Below are 16031 nucleotides of genomic sequence, written 5' to 3'. Positions count from 1 at the left end.
GCCACATGGAGAAGCCAACTGGCATGTTGTTTAGATACTAATTTCTGACATGTGCTTTGCATAGCAAAAAATCTGATTTATGAAATGCGAGATAGAAACTTGTCGGTTTTTTTTCAATATATACAAAAATAACTGCACATAAATCAGGACTACATTCACAAGATATTTCAAAAAGATTAAAGTACTTTTTTTAAAAATTTGCTATGATTTAGCAAAAAAATTAGGATTTTTTAGTTGAAATGGGCTCAGATTTCTTATGATTACAATTTATACAAAACATTTTAATATGCTGGGTGCTTTATTGACAAAGAAAAGGCTGATAATTTAAGTTTGGTGCAGTAAGATTTTGAGTGAAATACGACAGTGAGGAGACAGAGGAAGGCTAAAGGCTACAGCCCTTCAGTCTGGTAACTCAGATGCCATATGCACATCTTGTCAACGCAGATGAAGTGTTTTAAAACATATTAAGTATGGGCTAATAGAGTGGCTAAAGTTTGCGTAACTTGTCCTCAATCGACCTTGGTGGAGCTATGCAGATTTACATTAGAAATGGTAGAGAATTTTTTTTAAAAAGACAAAACTACTATTATTCCACATAGAATAACTGTAAACCCTTTAAATAGGTTATTTTTTTCAAGTTAAAGGTTTCCATGAAAAAAAATTTAAACTTTTTTTTTTATTTTCTCCTTGGTTCTGCTTTTCTTTTACCCTTTCCTTTCCTCCTTTCACCTTTTCTGTTTTGCCTCAGAAAAAGAAGAAATACAGAAGAACAAGTAAGGAGAATAAGTAAGGATGAGTATGCCAAGAGTTTTTCATTTTTTAGTTTCACTGAAGATAAAAGAATAAAACAAGAATTTCCACAATAATTTGTTAGGCTGTCTTTCCACTAAAAATGACATCAGAGTAAAAGGTTGAAGTAGATGTGTAAGGTGTAACAATCTAAGATCATGTCTTATACATTTTATTTTGTGATTCCTAACAAGTGACTTGGAACACATGAAGCTCGGAGTAAATTTCATCAACTGAATCTAAAGGGTTAGCCTATCTGAAAAGGGAAAACAACTCTTCCATCAGGAAAAACACTGAAAAGACAGCTCTGGAAGAAGCAGCTTGACACAGCACTGCCAGTGGCATTAACCATCAAGGAAAAAGTAAGTTCCAATGAGACTTGGTTATCTAATTAGACAGGGGCTGAGTTAAGAACAATTTGAATGCTGAGACTGTCTATGTTACAAACACCTTTCTTTAAGTGCTGAATAATCCTGCCAGTTTTCTTATATGACCTGGTCTTGCTTATTCTTGCAAAATCATGGCTTTTACTGTCATCATTGCCAACAATAGCAGTAACTAGAGTAACGAATTTACTATTTGTTAATTACATTATATAATGCATGAAAAAAACCCTTATTTTCTTTCCAAGCAGCCACAACTATTACTTAAATTTTATGTGTAAATCAGTATGGGACACAAATTATGCTAGATTAAAAGCAGACACGCTATGTAGCCTCAGATGGATACCATCTAACAGCACTATGCAAGCCGACAAAACCTGGATTTAGTCCTCCGAGCCCTTTGGAAATTATTACTGCCGTCATTATACATAATGCTCAGACATCTCTCTACAGAAACAAGACTACTTTTTAACAGACAAAGGAAAATGAAAAATGTCAGTGAAGGAAAATTGGAAGATGTAAAACCAACAGCTGTGAAAGCTCTACAGAGCAGCCATTGCATCATGCCAGGAAACACCTCTGCCCAAAGACAGAGCCGTTTTTCCAGGCGTAGCACGACAGTGCTAGGAACTCCTCTAGCTTTTAAAAATTATTCCAAGTAAAGCATTTGTTGTAGGACCCTTTGTGCCTCACAAGCCTCTTCCGTAAGGAATACGATCCTGAGCACTCCTTTTTTCTCTATGCATTACATACTTCAGCATGAGGCTCCTAATGCTTCTTAAATGTATTTGAACATACTGTTCTTTGCAGGTACGTACTCTTCATTGATGATTTCTGGCAAGTCTTTCTTCTTCTGTTTTTGTCACAAGAGAATAACCCATGTTCTGAAGGCAACTACTTCACCTCCAAAAGCGCTAAGTAACTTTTCTAGCATCCAGTAGGGTATTTAACTGCAGTAAATGTATTATTTTCTCAATAAATTACGCTGGAAGTTACCATTTCTCTCCCTGAATGATGTAACTGTTACTGCCAGATTATCTGACAGCCTAGATGTCAAAATATTTTTCTTCAGTGTGTGCTTGCAAATGTTAGAACTGACTATCAGGATTCTGAGTTTGGATGAAGTTCACTTGATTTCAGAGAATGAACTGACTTTTAAATATTACATCCAGTTGCTTTGTTATTGAAGAATAAATTGAAATAAAGCAAAGGCAAAAAAACCCCACAAAAACCACGTAGACATTATCTGCCTTTTTCTAGACCAAATCACTCTTCATTAAAAAGTAAAATTACCTACAGATAGGACTTAATAACAGTGGACTGCAGACAGGTCAAGTGGCAATGAAGCATCTGTTGTGGAGAGATTATACAATTTCTCTCTCTGTTTAGAAAAAATGGCAGGACATGCTTTGCATCGATTTTACAGTGTAACAAGGAGGAAGCCCAGAAAAAAATCCTTGTGGAGCACACACATTTCCCTCAAAAAGAACGACAGAGTTAGAAGACCAAAGGCTGAGCAAAGAATGAGAACTGTTCCATTAGAAAGCTCTGGAAGAAGGAGAATAAAAGACAAAAGAACAAAAGCCAACTGAAAGCATGAGAATAGGTTCAGCTGAAAAGTTGTTTTTACAGTGCTGATACCTATGTGTAAAAATAAACATTGATACCTTTAGGCATCAGTCTGGGAGACAGGCTAGACAATTACCTCTGTTCTCCATCATTTCTCTTACGTACAGGAACAAAAGACCCCAACAAGCAGCTGGAGGACTATTCTATCCATACTTTAACCATAAACATAGTTGCTGTTGTTTTGTTTAAGGATTGTGCCCCAGACTATCAGGCCATTGTTGCATGCAAAATCAGATGAAAGCAAAAGATGGTGTTGACAGAAAGACTTTGAGACCTTTTCGTAAGGTGCCAGCCCGTCTCCCTACATTAACTGTTACATATAATTTCTGTCTTTTCCTCAGGAATTTGAGAATATGCCACACCAGCAGTACCCAAACTTGCTGCTATGGCAAAACTCATGGCTGAACTTTGTGCGCAATGATTTCCCTGATGCATTCAGAAGTTTGTCAGCACATGTGCAACAGATTTGACTCGATCAAATTTTTGAACTTATTTTGTGTAGCATGGTGAGGAAAATGAGGAAAAGCAACAATCAGAGCAGACTGCTATTGCAAGAACTGTTCATGCAGGCTGTTGTTACTCCCCAACTGTATCTCAGAAGACAGGGTGGCTGGGAGTAGGCCAAATGAATTGTTCTGGTAGGTCTCAGTCTCTCCTGAGGAGAGGGTAATAATTTTCCTGAAAAGAAGTCATGAAGAAATATAACAGGAAGCCGTTAATGATCTGCTTAAGAGATAAGACAAAACATTGCTGGCTATCTCTTAACAACTAAATATCTTTTGTAACTGTTGGACTCTGTCCTAATTAGCTTTGATATATCAGAGGACTGCTTTGTGAGCTGTTTGGTTAAAACATGTTGTTCTGTTCTACTTCCTTTCAGATGTTCTATGAATAATATTATAAGGCTTACCTTTTTGTTCATTCACTATACTATTTCTATGCTGGTAGAATATACACACACGCTCTTAATTTGATTCAATCTCTGAATAAACTGTCCAACTTCAAAAATGAGATTTATCTCATTCTATTTTAGCAGTCATGCATCCACAGATTGCCTGAAAGTTGTATCTGGTGCATTAAGCATGGGCATATTTGAATCTGCATCTCTCTTTTTTTTTAAACACTTTTCAAGTGTCCAGTATTTTACTGTAAGTTCTCCAACTAATTCTATTAACAAACAAAGAAAGAAATAATAATTTACTAACTAATTCTATTCTAATCTTTTCAGACTCCTATCTGCACTAGGAAGTCCAAAATACTGATCTCTTTTTCATCTTGAACCTCTCGATTGTTTGCAATTAATATACAGATCCAAAATACTCTCTCTCATACCTTTCACAGCAAGAAGTTACTTAGAGCACCTGACAGTTAAGATTAAGCAAAACTTTGCTGAAATTGGAGGATGCAGTTATACCACATATTGAGGATAAAAGTGAGAAGCAGTTGTACTTCTTGGAATAATTAAACCAAAATCTATGATACAAATAATAGCTCACATGGCAAGCCAGATGATGAATGCAAATTAATTTTGCCAGGACCTCAATGCTAGAGCTTACTGACATTACCTAATGTAATGAGCTGGGTCTTCTTTAGAGTAGGTGTGTATCTCTTTGATCAGAAGAGGATGTTACAGAGTGAAAAACAGCCAAAAAAGTGATGAAGCATTTTCATAGAAAATATTTGGAACTTTGAACATAAACTCTTCTGGTTTCCCTACAAAACAACTCACTTCTTTCTGCAAAGGAATATGCCCCTGTGTACTCCTGGTAAAGAAATATGTTTGTTTGTGAGGAATCAGCAAGTTCAATAAATTTAATTTACTAAAGAAACCTATCTGCAAGACCATATAACTGTTTACGTCCAAAGAAGTAACAATGTTTTGGAAAAATAATCAGAAATTTCCATAAAGCAGAACTTCATTTCTCTCTCAAATAAAAAGTTAACTGATTTCCACACATCGCAACAAATAAGCCTGTACACTTTCATTTCCTCAATATATGCTTGGTTTCATTAAATTTTACTGAGCTAAATCTTATACATTTCTCATCAATATAAATTTAGCCAATCTGCAAAATCTGAAATACTCTCCCTGATGTAATTTTCCTAGTTACACTGTAGTCATTAGCTGGTATTATTCTTCCATTTTAAATACCCATAGGCATGATTCTAATTTTGCATACAACAGTTAAGCTTCTAATACAAACAATTACATGTTCATGGTGAAAAACTTTCTGAATGTTAATGTAGAGCAGGAACCATAGCCTGTTTATTAAGGCTGCAATGCAAGCAGATAGTAGGTAGAAGTTAATTTTAAATCTTTAACCTTTATGGTATTTATTGTTTATTTATTGTTACTTTAAACACTTGCCTGAATCGATGTCTTAGCTGTAATTTCTACACTTCTGAATAAGTGCAATGGAAACATTGCAAAGTTGGGCTTAAGAGGGAGTGATTAGTTCAATAAGACAACACTTCTGAACTTAAGAATTAATATATGCTACAAGAGACAAGTTCTTTCCTAAAAGTTTCCGTAAATAATGACATGATTTGTAAAACACGGTACATGGGAAAAAAAGAAAAAATGTATGAACAGTAATCACATAAGAAAACCCTGGTAAAAGTCTTCTTCAGGATGAAAAAGCATGGATTATTCTCCCATATAATCCACCAGTTGTATCATTTGGTACATGCTGTTTCCTTTTTAGCATTGCCAACTGCGCAGAATCATGCTCCTTTTTGACCATGCTCCATTAGGAAAGAGGTGTGTACACAGGTAAGGCAGCATTCAAAAGTGCTATCCTGAAAAAAGTTATTCCACATGTGTGGATCAGGGCCTTGATTTCCAGCAACTGCTGCTACATCAGTACAGGAACAGTACAAAAAGAGAGCTTGTCATAAAGACCAACAGCAATTTGTCCAGCCAACTCTCCCAACTTAGAATTTGACTAACTGGCAGCAGATTAACAATTACTTAAGAGGTAGTAAGAAGTTAGTAGTAGGTCATTTCCATGGCTCATAAAACTTTCAGAGATTCCACGTTTTGGTAGTTTTGAACTTGGGTTTTATTCCTGTGATAGCGATCTCCAGTCAACCTCATAAGATGCAATCATCTTACCGTGTTGTGCATCAGTCAACCAGCTCCTGAGGCACTGTTACGCACAGGTTTGGCCTTCTTACAAAAGAACGTCAGGATTCTTCACAGCAGCAGCCAGCAAGGAAGTTAAGATTTATTAACAAGACAAATTTTAATTTAATTTTGTATGCTACCCAATAATACAATCATTGTATCATCTGTTCTGGCATTTAATTTCCTATTAAAAGGATGTTATTCTTAAATATTTTTCAGAGTGCTACACAATACTGCATGTGAATAATTACCGTACAAGTTGTCTGGAAGTGGCTTTCAGCTCCCTTTAGAAGTTTGAGGTGGTTTTGTTGTTGTGTTTGGGTGGGTTTTTCTTGGGGCGTGTGTGCATGTGCGTGCTGCTTGGTTTGTTTGCTTTTTTTTAGCTGAGATTTCTTCAATGCCTTTGCTTCAGTTTCCAGCACAACATTCTAAATGGCTAAATAGCATTGCTGAGGGATGTCTGGAGCAAACTGCAGAACAGGGTTGGTTACAGTGACTGGGAAGGGACCGTCAGAGGTGGGGTGGCCATGCTGAGGCACATTCATGTTGGTTACACAGCTGTGTGATCTTTGACAAAGTGCTGTCATAGTCATGGGTTGGACTAAGACTTGGGGGAAAAAGCAAACAAAACCCTAATCACCTGATAATTTCTGCTTTTTGCCTGACACTTTGTAAAGGAATATTAATGTGTATTGAGTGTGTGTGTCAAGGTTTTGGTAGTGGGGGTGCTACAGAAGTGGCTTGTATGAGAAGCTGCTGGAAGCTTCCCCTATGTCCAATGGAGCCAGTGCCAGCCAGCTCCAAGACAAACTCGCTGCTGGCCAAGGCTGAGCCCATCAGTGATGGTGGTAGCACCTCTGGGATAGCATATTTAAGAAGGGGGTGTGTGTGTGTGTGGAAATCTGCACAATTGCAGCCGAAGAGAGGTGTGAGGATTTGTGAGAGCAACAACTCTGCAGACACCAAGCTGAAGGAGGGGGAGGAGGTGCTCTCGCAGAGATTTCCCCAGCAGCCGATGGAGAAGACCATGGTGAGGCAAGCTGTCCCCTGCAGCCTGTGGATGTCCACGGTGCAGCAGACACCCACCTGCAGCCCATGGAGGACCCCATGCCAGAGCAGGCAGTTGCACCCAAAGGAGTCTGTGACCCCTGGGAAGCCCATGCTGGAGCAGGTTTGCTGGCAGAACTGACGACCCTGCAGGAGACCCACGCTGGAGCAGTCTGTTCCTGAAGGACTGCACTCCATGGAAGGGACCCACGCTGGAGCAGTTTGTGCAGAACTGCAGCCTGTGGGAAGGATTCACGCTGGAGAACTTCACGGAGAACTATCTCCCATGGGAGGGACCCCACGCCGGAGCAGGGGAAGAGTGTGAGGAGGAAGGAGTGGCAGAAATGATGTGTGATGAACTGACTCTAACACCCATTCCCTGTCCCGCTGCGCCACTCAGGGGGAGGAGGCGAAGAAACTGGGAGTGAAGTTGAGCCTAGGAAGAAGGCAGGGGTGGGGGGGCAGTTTTCACTTTTGAATTTTAGTTCCCATAATCCGATTTGACTGGTAATAAATTAAATTAATTTCCCCAAGTCGAGTCTGTTTTGCCTGTGATGGTAATTGCTGAGTGATCTCCCTGTCCTTATTGACCCACAAACCTTTTGTTGAATTTTCTCTCCCTCTGTCTGGTTGAGGAGGGGAGTGATAGAGCCACTTTGGTGGGCACCTGGCATCCAGCCAGGGTCAAGCCACCACATCATATTTCACAGAACTAGTGGAAAACCATGACAGCAACAGAAAGCAGAGTTGGAGTAAGTGACTAGTCAAGAATTCAGCCAGGGAAAGCACCTCTCTATTGAACCAGTGGTCAGATCCACCTTGTGCGCTTGGCTCTCTCCTCACTCGCTTGTTCCTGACTCTCAGCTGATGCTGTGATCTCCATTTCTTGTACGCTGCCAAACCACCCACCCACACCACAGTATTTGAAACCAAACCCCTCCAAATGGGAGGCAGAAATTGTAATCATCCTGCTTGCATTTCCCCTGCATTTTTTGCAGACCACTGGCAGCATTTACGTTGCAAAATTAATAACCCTAAATAGAAATGGATTTGAAAATATCAGTTGATTCATAAAAGAGGCTTAACTGTAGATGTGTAAGAGTTGTTCTTAACTAATGATGCATATTGCATTCAGTTATGTTTTCAGAGAGAACAGAAGTATAAACAGGGCAGGATGTGTCCTTTAGCATGGGCTGATGTAACAGAAACCAGGAACAACACTGAATTTGCAAGAAAACCTGTTTCTTGCCCAATTTCCTGAATAAAGGAGTCTGATAAGCCTTCAAACTTTGCAAGCTTATCTGAACTGATCCATTAAAAATGGGACTCGATCCTGCCAAGTACTGAGCAGAAAGTCTCTTGAGATGGTATTCTGTAACTTGCAGGTTCAGGTCCTTAAAAGGTGGGATGATTTACTAGAAATGTGCCTGCACTGAAGGTGTATGTAGAAAAAGCAAAACCAGTAACTTAATAAAAAAAAAGAACCAATGACACAATTGGCAACAACAGTGTTTTATTAAACATTTGTCCTCCTTTTTGTAAAGGGAACAACTAGAACCTGAGCAGAACCAATGTACATTTCTTAAGATTGTGCCCTGGTCATCTTTATATAGACTACCCTTGAGAAAAAGAAATGTATCTATGTACTTTCAAAACCGTGATGTCTTTAATGCTAATTGCATCCATATTTTTGTGGCACATAGACAGCTATTGAGACTCTAGTCAAAGTGGTAAACTTGGATGCTTACATGTAAGCATGTGGATTCAATAGGGGATGTGGACTTGGATTTTTTTTAATTGAGAGGGAGGAGTATTAGAGGGACTTTCTTCTCACTGATACTAAGAAGCTACTGGGCACATATTGATTATGTTGTATGAAGATTTAAATCCCCAACTTAAAATTTTGTGTATCCACTACTGGCAGAAAAAGTACCAATCTAAATATAGCAAGGCTTTGGAAAATATTGCCCATGCTTACTGAATCTGCCCTTTGCTGCCATCTTTCCCAAGCAGCTATTCTGCCACTGAGACCAATGGCAATTTCCTTCCTCTCACCGGGCTTTCAGTTTGGGACTATATATTCATTATATCCATGGAGAGAAACACTATGCCTTAACTTTCCTCACAAGAGTAAACCACCACAGGACTCATTTACAGACCAAAAAAACCCAACAACAACAACAACAACAAAAAACCAAACCAAAAAAACACTTGAGAAGAACTCCTCACAAACTGACTTTAGTAGTACCGAGTACATTTGTACAAAGAAATACACAACTGCAAACATTCAAACAGAAACCAGACCATACCTTAAGAAATTTTAAGACTGTAAGTTCTCTGAACCATTCCTGAACTAACAATTTCCTGCTTGACAGGTTCAAGTGAAATGCAGCTGATGGATGGGGGAAGCAAGGGAAAATGTATACTTAAAGGCAGAGTTAGCTTTTGATTTTATGAATGTCAAGCTTAGGTAGAAACCACTTGTCTTCCTCACACCATCCTGATGTTCTCAGCTGTTAGAGGCCCGATCCAACTCTTACTGACATGCAGAAGACACAGTGGAGCACAAACCACTGGAAAGCTTCTAAATAGAACTTCCCTCTTGATAGAAGCAATTTTATGGGGGAAAAAATATTGAAATTTCAGTTTGGTGTTTTAGTATAGGTCTTGTTTTACCTTCCAATCAGACATGATGAACAAGTTTACATGCTCTGGGTACAACCCTGTTCCATTCTTTGAGTTCTATGCATCAAAGCGATGGGATGCCACCTTATTTTTATAAAATTCTAAAATGTAAGAAAAGTAATAAAGAGTTGCATGCCATGCAGCAACAGTCTTCAAATTTAAGCATCATGTCTTATTTTACTTGCAATGCCCCCTGACTCAACAGTTGCTCTAGGGGAATCCTGAACTGTGCGTTTAGACAAGGATGGAGAATTGTCATTGTCTGTGTCTAGTAAGTGGTGGAGCTTCTTGAGCCACTGCCTTAACTCTGCATAAGACAGCCCCTTTTGCTATCTGCACCTTTAAAACTTTCATCTGTACATGATTACAAGACTTAATATATACCATTACTTGTGCAAAGTACCGGATTTTAGAAGTCACTGCATAGGCAGATGTAGTAAGAAACAGACAGGAAAGACTCAACAGACCTATAACCCAAATAGTTTTTCAGATTGGTTATTGAAGATTTTATCATTTTAGACATCCATAAGAATGTTAACAAAGAATAGCATACACAGCAGCTGAGGCTTTTAAAATAAATAATTCTCAGATATTTTCTTTAAAAGATCTATCTATAATGCACTAAATTAAATCGATTAAGAGCATGTGACATCCTCAGAGTTATGAGAAAACCAAAAATACCAGATAATAATGCATCTTGGATAATACTGCATTCTGTTCCAGGATTGACAAAAGTAAACAAGATACCCATTCATCCACTTTGCTAAGGATCTTGAACAGCTCCTTTCAAATGTTTACACAAAACCCCTTAACTTTGTTTCAGAGCTGTTTTTAGAAATGTTTACTTATTTTTACTTACAAGCCAGAAAACGAGCAGACTACAGTTATTAGCCTAGCATCTTATGTTAAGTCAATGCATACATAAATACCTAGCCATAGAAACACAAAGCTGCTTTTCCCCTCCCCCCTCGACAGCATTTGCCAAATTCTATAAAGGGGAGCTACAACTGCCAATCTGAAGATGAAGACAAGTTAATATCAACACAGTATTTTTATTATCAGCTTCTCAAAAGTTGTATTAACTGCCTGCATAGTCACGAAGGCAAGAAATCTCACTTTCTTTGCACTGTTTTTGAAGAACAGAGATACTTGTTCATTACTATCTTCCGAAAAATTGGTCACTTCTTCGCAAGGTGGTATGTCACAAGCTGCTGCATCCAGTTCCTAGCGGGAGGGCAGACACTTCACCTACTTACCTTCTGAAACTCTTAACAGAGATGGAAGCATGCCCACATTTGGCATACACACCAATGGACACAGCCAAAACTGGCAGGGTGGAAGAATGGGCATGATTAAAAAACCACAAAAATCTACTAACAGAAGCACTGTAAGGGAACCACTTCCTGGACAAGTTTAATTTTTTGTATTATTTATTTCTCCAATTTTGCAGGAATTGCCAGTTAGTATAATTTCAGAGATCTATAGAGTACAAAAAATATGATGCAGTGGTGGCTCTTCTAACAGTCACTTCTACTGGTAGAACTTAAGCAAACAGGTGTGTTCATGCTAGCATGCAATGAGCTAGTCTCTTACACAGCAGATCTACAGAATGTAAAAAAATCCTTATTTCTGAATGTCATTAAATAGCTCAGAATAGTTAAGGTTATGCATACAAACTCATGGGTTTCCATGTTTAGATTGAATTGTTGACATGTTGTTTATTATTTTTAAGTAACAAGTCCTTTGAAGTTTCTATTGCTCAATAGAAATTTTATCATTTCTGCTGACACACTGCACAGTGACAGTTATTACTGCTTCACTGATAACTGTGTGTACTTCTCATGACTATGAATTACCACTTTAATTCCAGATGAATTCAAGCATCAAGCCTTTCAGATACAATTCAGGTTTTAAAATCAAGCTAGCCAAGGGGAGGAGAGGGCAACAGGCGAAAATGACTATATGATTCAAGCAAGACAGAACAACACTAAGTTCTATAACTAAAGCATTTATTAATTACTATTTTTAACAGTCTTATGAAGAAAGAATATCTTCATGATAATAATGCATTCCTTAGATTAGCTCACTTTTACTCCCTTCGTCACCCAAAGTTAGTATGGTACTTCTGAGACTGAAGAGCAATTCATTCATCAACATAGGGACAAACAGTATCAGAAAGACTTTTTTTCCCTGATATGTTCCACAGTAATAATTCCTCTGCATACGTATTTCCTTATAGCTAGCAAAAGCGTTTGACTTTTGTCTGCATTTTGGAGGAAATGAAAAAAGCCTTGGGTTTCACATCAGTTTACTTCCTTGACCACTGTCCACTGACAAAATATAACATGAATCATCACACAACACTTGTCAGAACTTCGAGGGCAGTACAGGGAACACAGAAATTGCAGATCATTTATTATGAACTCCCAGACAACATGTGGGCTACTGCTAAATAATAAAAAAAATTAAGTACTGCAGGGGTTTTTGTTCCAAATTTCAGCAACAATGTAATTTAATAATTTAAGCTTTTCTGCTTTACCTTGGAGTAGCTGAAGAAAAGAGCAGTAAGAAAAAAAGATGCAGAATGAAAAACCATTAATGAATATGGAAGGTTAAACAAAGGGGCTAATTTCTCCCTGACTAACTTATTGTCAGGTTGTATCAGTTTATGCTGCTTTCCCTTATATGCCTAATAGTCACGTTTCAGGTAGCTTGACTAAAATCTGGCAAGGTGACAGTAATACAAGTGTTAGATTTATATTTTGTAAGACACAAAATGGCATCCACTAAGTTCTTTTGGTTAGCTTGCTTTTTTTCTTTTCTGTTTTTGGTATGTATACCTTGCCACACAAATCCAAGATTGTTGTCTTGTCACATTTCCCCCGGGCTACTGCAAAAGGATTTTCCTTATAGTTAGAGATCCTCTGAGCTATTCTAAGTGTAATGTTGACTCTACACTTGAAAAACTTTTTGGTTTTTTTCGAACAACAGCATCAGTAGAGATTACATGTGCATCCTGAGCTGCTTCATACTCGTGTGACAGCATAAGGAGGTGACTGTTACCCTCCCTTCCCTACCAGCTCATAGCTTGCATCTGTGAAGGACATCAAAAATCATGAATGAAAGACCAATTTGAACTGATATGCCTAACTTCAAGCACCACAGGTGCTTCTTTTCTAGGAGCTGAAATAATGAATCTTGCTGCAGGTAACTAGCAAATATGTTTTGGACTATAGAAGATGACAAAATTGCAATTCTATCCAGCAGGTATTGATATATTGCTCATTCAAATTTGCTGTCTTGGAAGTCACACCAAATACGTTAATAATAATCAATAGGTTCTGTTAATTGCTATTCTTGAAAATAAGCACATATGTGAGAACGGATCTGATGAGGAGGTCAGACAGTAAAAGAACAGAGTTGTCTATAGAAACACACTGAGACCCAGAAAATCTCCTTGGAGCAAGTCTGGCTTTTCAATACCCTTGGTATGACCACAGAAGCATCGCACCAAACCTCTGCCCCTCTGGAAAGTGAGAGCTAGAGAGACACAAAAACTAAAGCCATATTTGTCCAGGAACGAATGTGGTTTTGAGAAAGCTGAGTTAGTGGTAGCAGCCTTGTCCAGGAAGAATTTCATGTCAAACAGGGAGAAGGGTTCTTCCACCAGCTGAAAGATGTATAAGGAAGTTCAGCTGCAGACAACATACCCTAGTTAACTGCCATTATAAAAATTCTTTTGTATGATACTATACAGAACATTTGGAGAGTTAAAAAAAAAAAAGAGAGAGCTTTTTGTTCAAGTCCAAAAGCAAGTACAGAGAAGGCATGGGGGCAGTTCCACATCCTGAGCTGTGAGATTAGGTACGGCTAAAACAAACCAGTGCAGTGCACTCCCACCAGGTAACCGTTTTGAGTTTAAATCCACAGTTGTCTTTTTTAAGGAGATGTACAAATTAAAACTTTGTAATATTCATAAGTCTATTTGCGCCCCCCATATTTCGCATACAGGCAGTCCAAAACATTTTGAAGAGATGGTGGTGATCCTACAGGTTTTTTTATGAGCAAGGGTATGGTAGTCCATCATGAATGTTCACCACAAATTCACAACTCTTCTTTGAAGGTATAATTCTCTCCAGAAAAACCTACTGAATTTACAGGGCTCTGCTCTCTAACAAACTGCTACTTTATCTTGCCCCTGATCATGACACAGGAAAAAGTAATCAGGCCTCATGTGTTCGTCATTCAGGAGACTTGCAGCAAGGAGTTTCATGCTTTGCAAGAAGCAGCATTCCCGTATTTATTGTAGTAAATAAGCCTCCAGTCAGGACTTCCTATCAGCACATTTACGGTGAATTTGTGGTGAACATTCATGATGGACTACCATACTCTTGCTCATAAAAAAACCGGTAGGATCACCACCATCTCTATAAAGACCCGCCCTGACCTAAAAACAGCAAGCTAACCACTTGATTGCTGCAGCTGATGTCAGTGAAAAGTCGTAACAACATGAGAATAAAAAGAAAAAGGAGATCTTGCACAGGTCACACTTTCCCTGTTCCATGCGACATGAAGTTATTTTCTTGAGATTGACTTCCTATGTATGTGCTCAGGCTTGTCCTATTTGCCAATGAACCTGGATGCTTGAGACACCACAACTACCTTTGACATCAAGAGCGACAACAGCTTGAATCCCAGTGTTGAAGCAGAATCTTTCTTCCATCATTTTTTTTTTGCAGTGATTTCAGGAGCTGTTTTTCAGCTTAACAAGATGTCAGGCAATGTATATTTACTTACAGGGAGAACTCTAGAATTAACTTTTGCTGTTTCTAACATTACTTTTCAAGAAGTGGGACATTAACTTTGCATCTCAATTTCAAGCAGCAGAGAATGACCACTGTGCCAAACACCTACTTGGAGCGGAGTTCTCTCTGGCATAAACTACTCTGCAACTGTACATGTACAAATAGTGTTAGGTCTCTTAACAGATAGGGCGGGCAAGTCTTGCAGCATGACAAGGCAACACTTGACACAGCGTATAGGAATACAAAATGGAACTTGGCATGGAAAATTAATGGAGGTGAAAACAGGAAAGGTGTATCCAAAGAGTACTGTTCAGTCCAAAAGCTTTATCAGTCCACAACTTTCACCCAGAAGGTAGCAAAGTGGTTCTGGACACTCACAGATGACTTTGGAATTTAAACTAAGCTAAAACCTAACGAGTTAACTAATACTGGATAGATACAGAAAAACATTGACGTTTCCTTCTTTCTTCTCAAGAATTTAGGAACGTACTCCTCCTGAGGTCACCTTCAGAGACTATCTCAGAGTTGGAGGCCAGTATCGCACTTGTCTGGAACAGTCTCTCTCCTTTCATAAGGTGATAGTGTATCAATGTTAGCTCCCAAAACTGTTATCTGACTCTTTGCAAGGGCAGAGAGTGTTACTTCCAGTATGCATTTGCAAGCTTTTCTTGCTATTATTAAGTAAGCTGAGCTTTGGATAGATCTTGAAGAGTTGAAAAAATACACAGGCTTTTATGGCACCTCTTGAGTCATCCAAAGAGTAGTTCAGATACAAAAAAAACCCCTACAAACCACAAAAAGTACCTGGAAATTCGATTCAGGCAATACAGACAGGATGCAGGGGGTAAGAGTAGCATTGACAGTACTAGAGGAGTAACCCAGGTGTTGTGACTTCAGGTGCATGGAAGTTTCTCATTATACTTTCAGCTGAACTAAGACTCACACTTCAAAGAAGTCTGCTGAATTGCTTTGTAGTTTAGAAGATAACCTTCCTTGTACTGAGAAAGTTTCACCTACTATCTTTTCCATTGATTTATACTTGGGATACTGCAAATTGGAAACTTCAGACTTCAGAGTCAAGATCCTCAGAAATAATCTGTGCTGAATTACCTTATTTTTGGCACATTACCAATCAGTATAGTTCTTGGTGTTGAGTTAGGCATCTGAGGAAGCACTGCTGAGAAATTAAGTGACTGAGAAGCCTTGTAAATTACAGATGAAGGCATATGTTTGATCATAGTTGTTTTCACCATTCATGACTGTAGCTTATCCCCACAACCAAAAGTAAATTGTTTTTTATCCACACTCCAAACTCTGAAGTACTGTAAATGTACAAATGACAAATGTCTGTCTCTAACACGAATGCTCTTAACCAACTGGTTGCTGGCTATTTTATAAGGATATGCAACCTTAGTAAACTCAGGTGCTTTTTTTGTTCCAACTGCATTTGGATCAGACAGCATGGCTACACAACAAGATTCTGCTTCCAAGAGGGGCAGGGACATTAATTTGAGTCTTTTTCTGCATTATTCAAGGCTGTTGACCAGATCTCCAATCAGCACGCTG

At 38.6% G+C, this 16031-nt stretch overlaps 1 long non-coding RNA gene across 1 annotated transcript in view; it reads right to left on the bottom strand.

Moving 5' to 3' along the window:
* The window catches only part of LOC106631148 (uncharacterized), a 32780-nt gene that overhangs the window by 14612 nt on the left and 2137 nt on the right, over window positions 1–16031 (bottom strand). The gene's annotated exons all lie outside the window — the stretch shown is intronic.

This window comes from Falco cherrug, chromosome 2 (genome assembly GCF_023634085.1).
Source record: "Falco cherrug isolate bFalChe1 chromosome 2, bFalChe1.pri, whole genome shotgun sequence".
Lineage (NCBI taxonomy): Eukaryota > Metazoa > Chordata > Aves > Falconiformes > Falconidae > Falco > Falco cherrug.
This window is presented reverse-complemented; position numbering and strand designations above follow the sequence as displayed.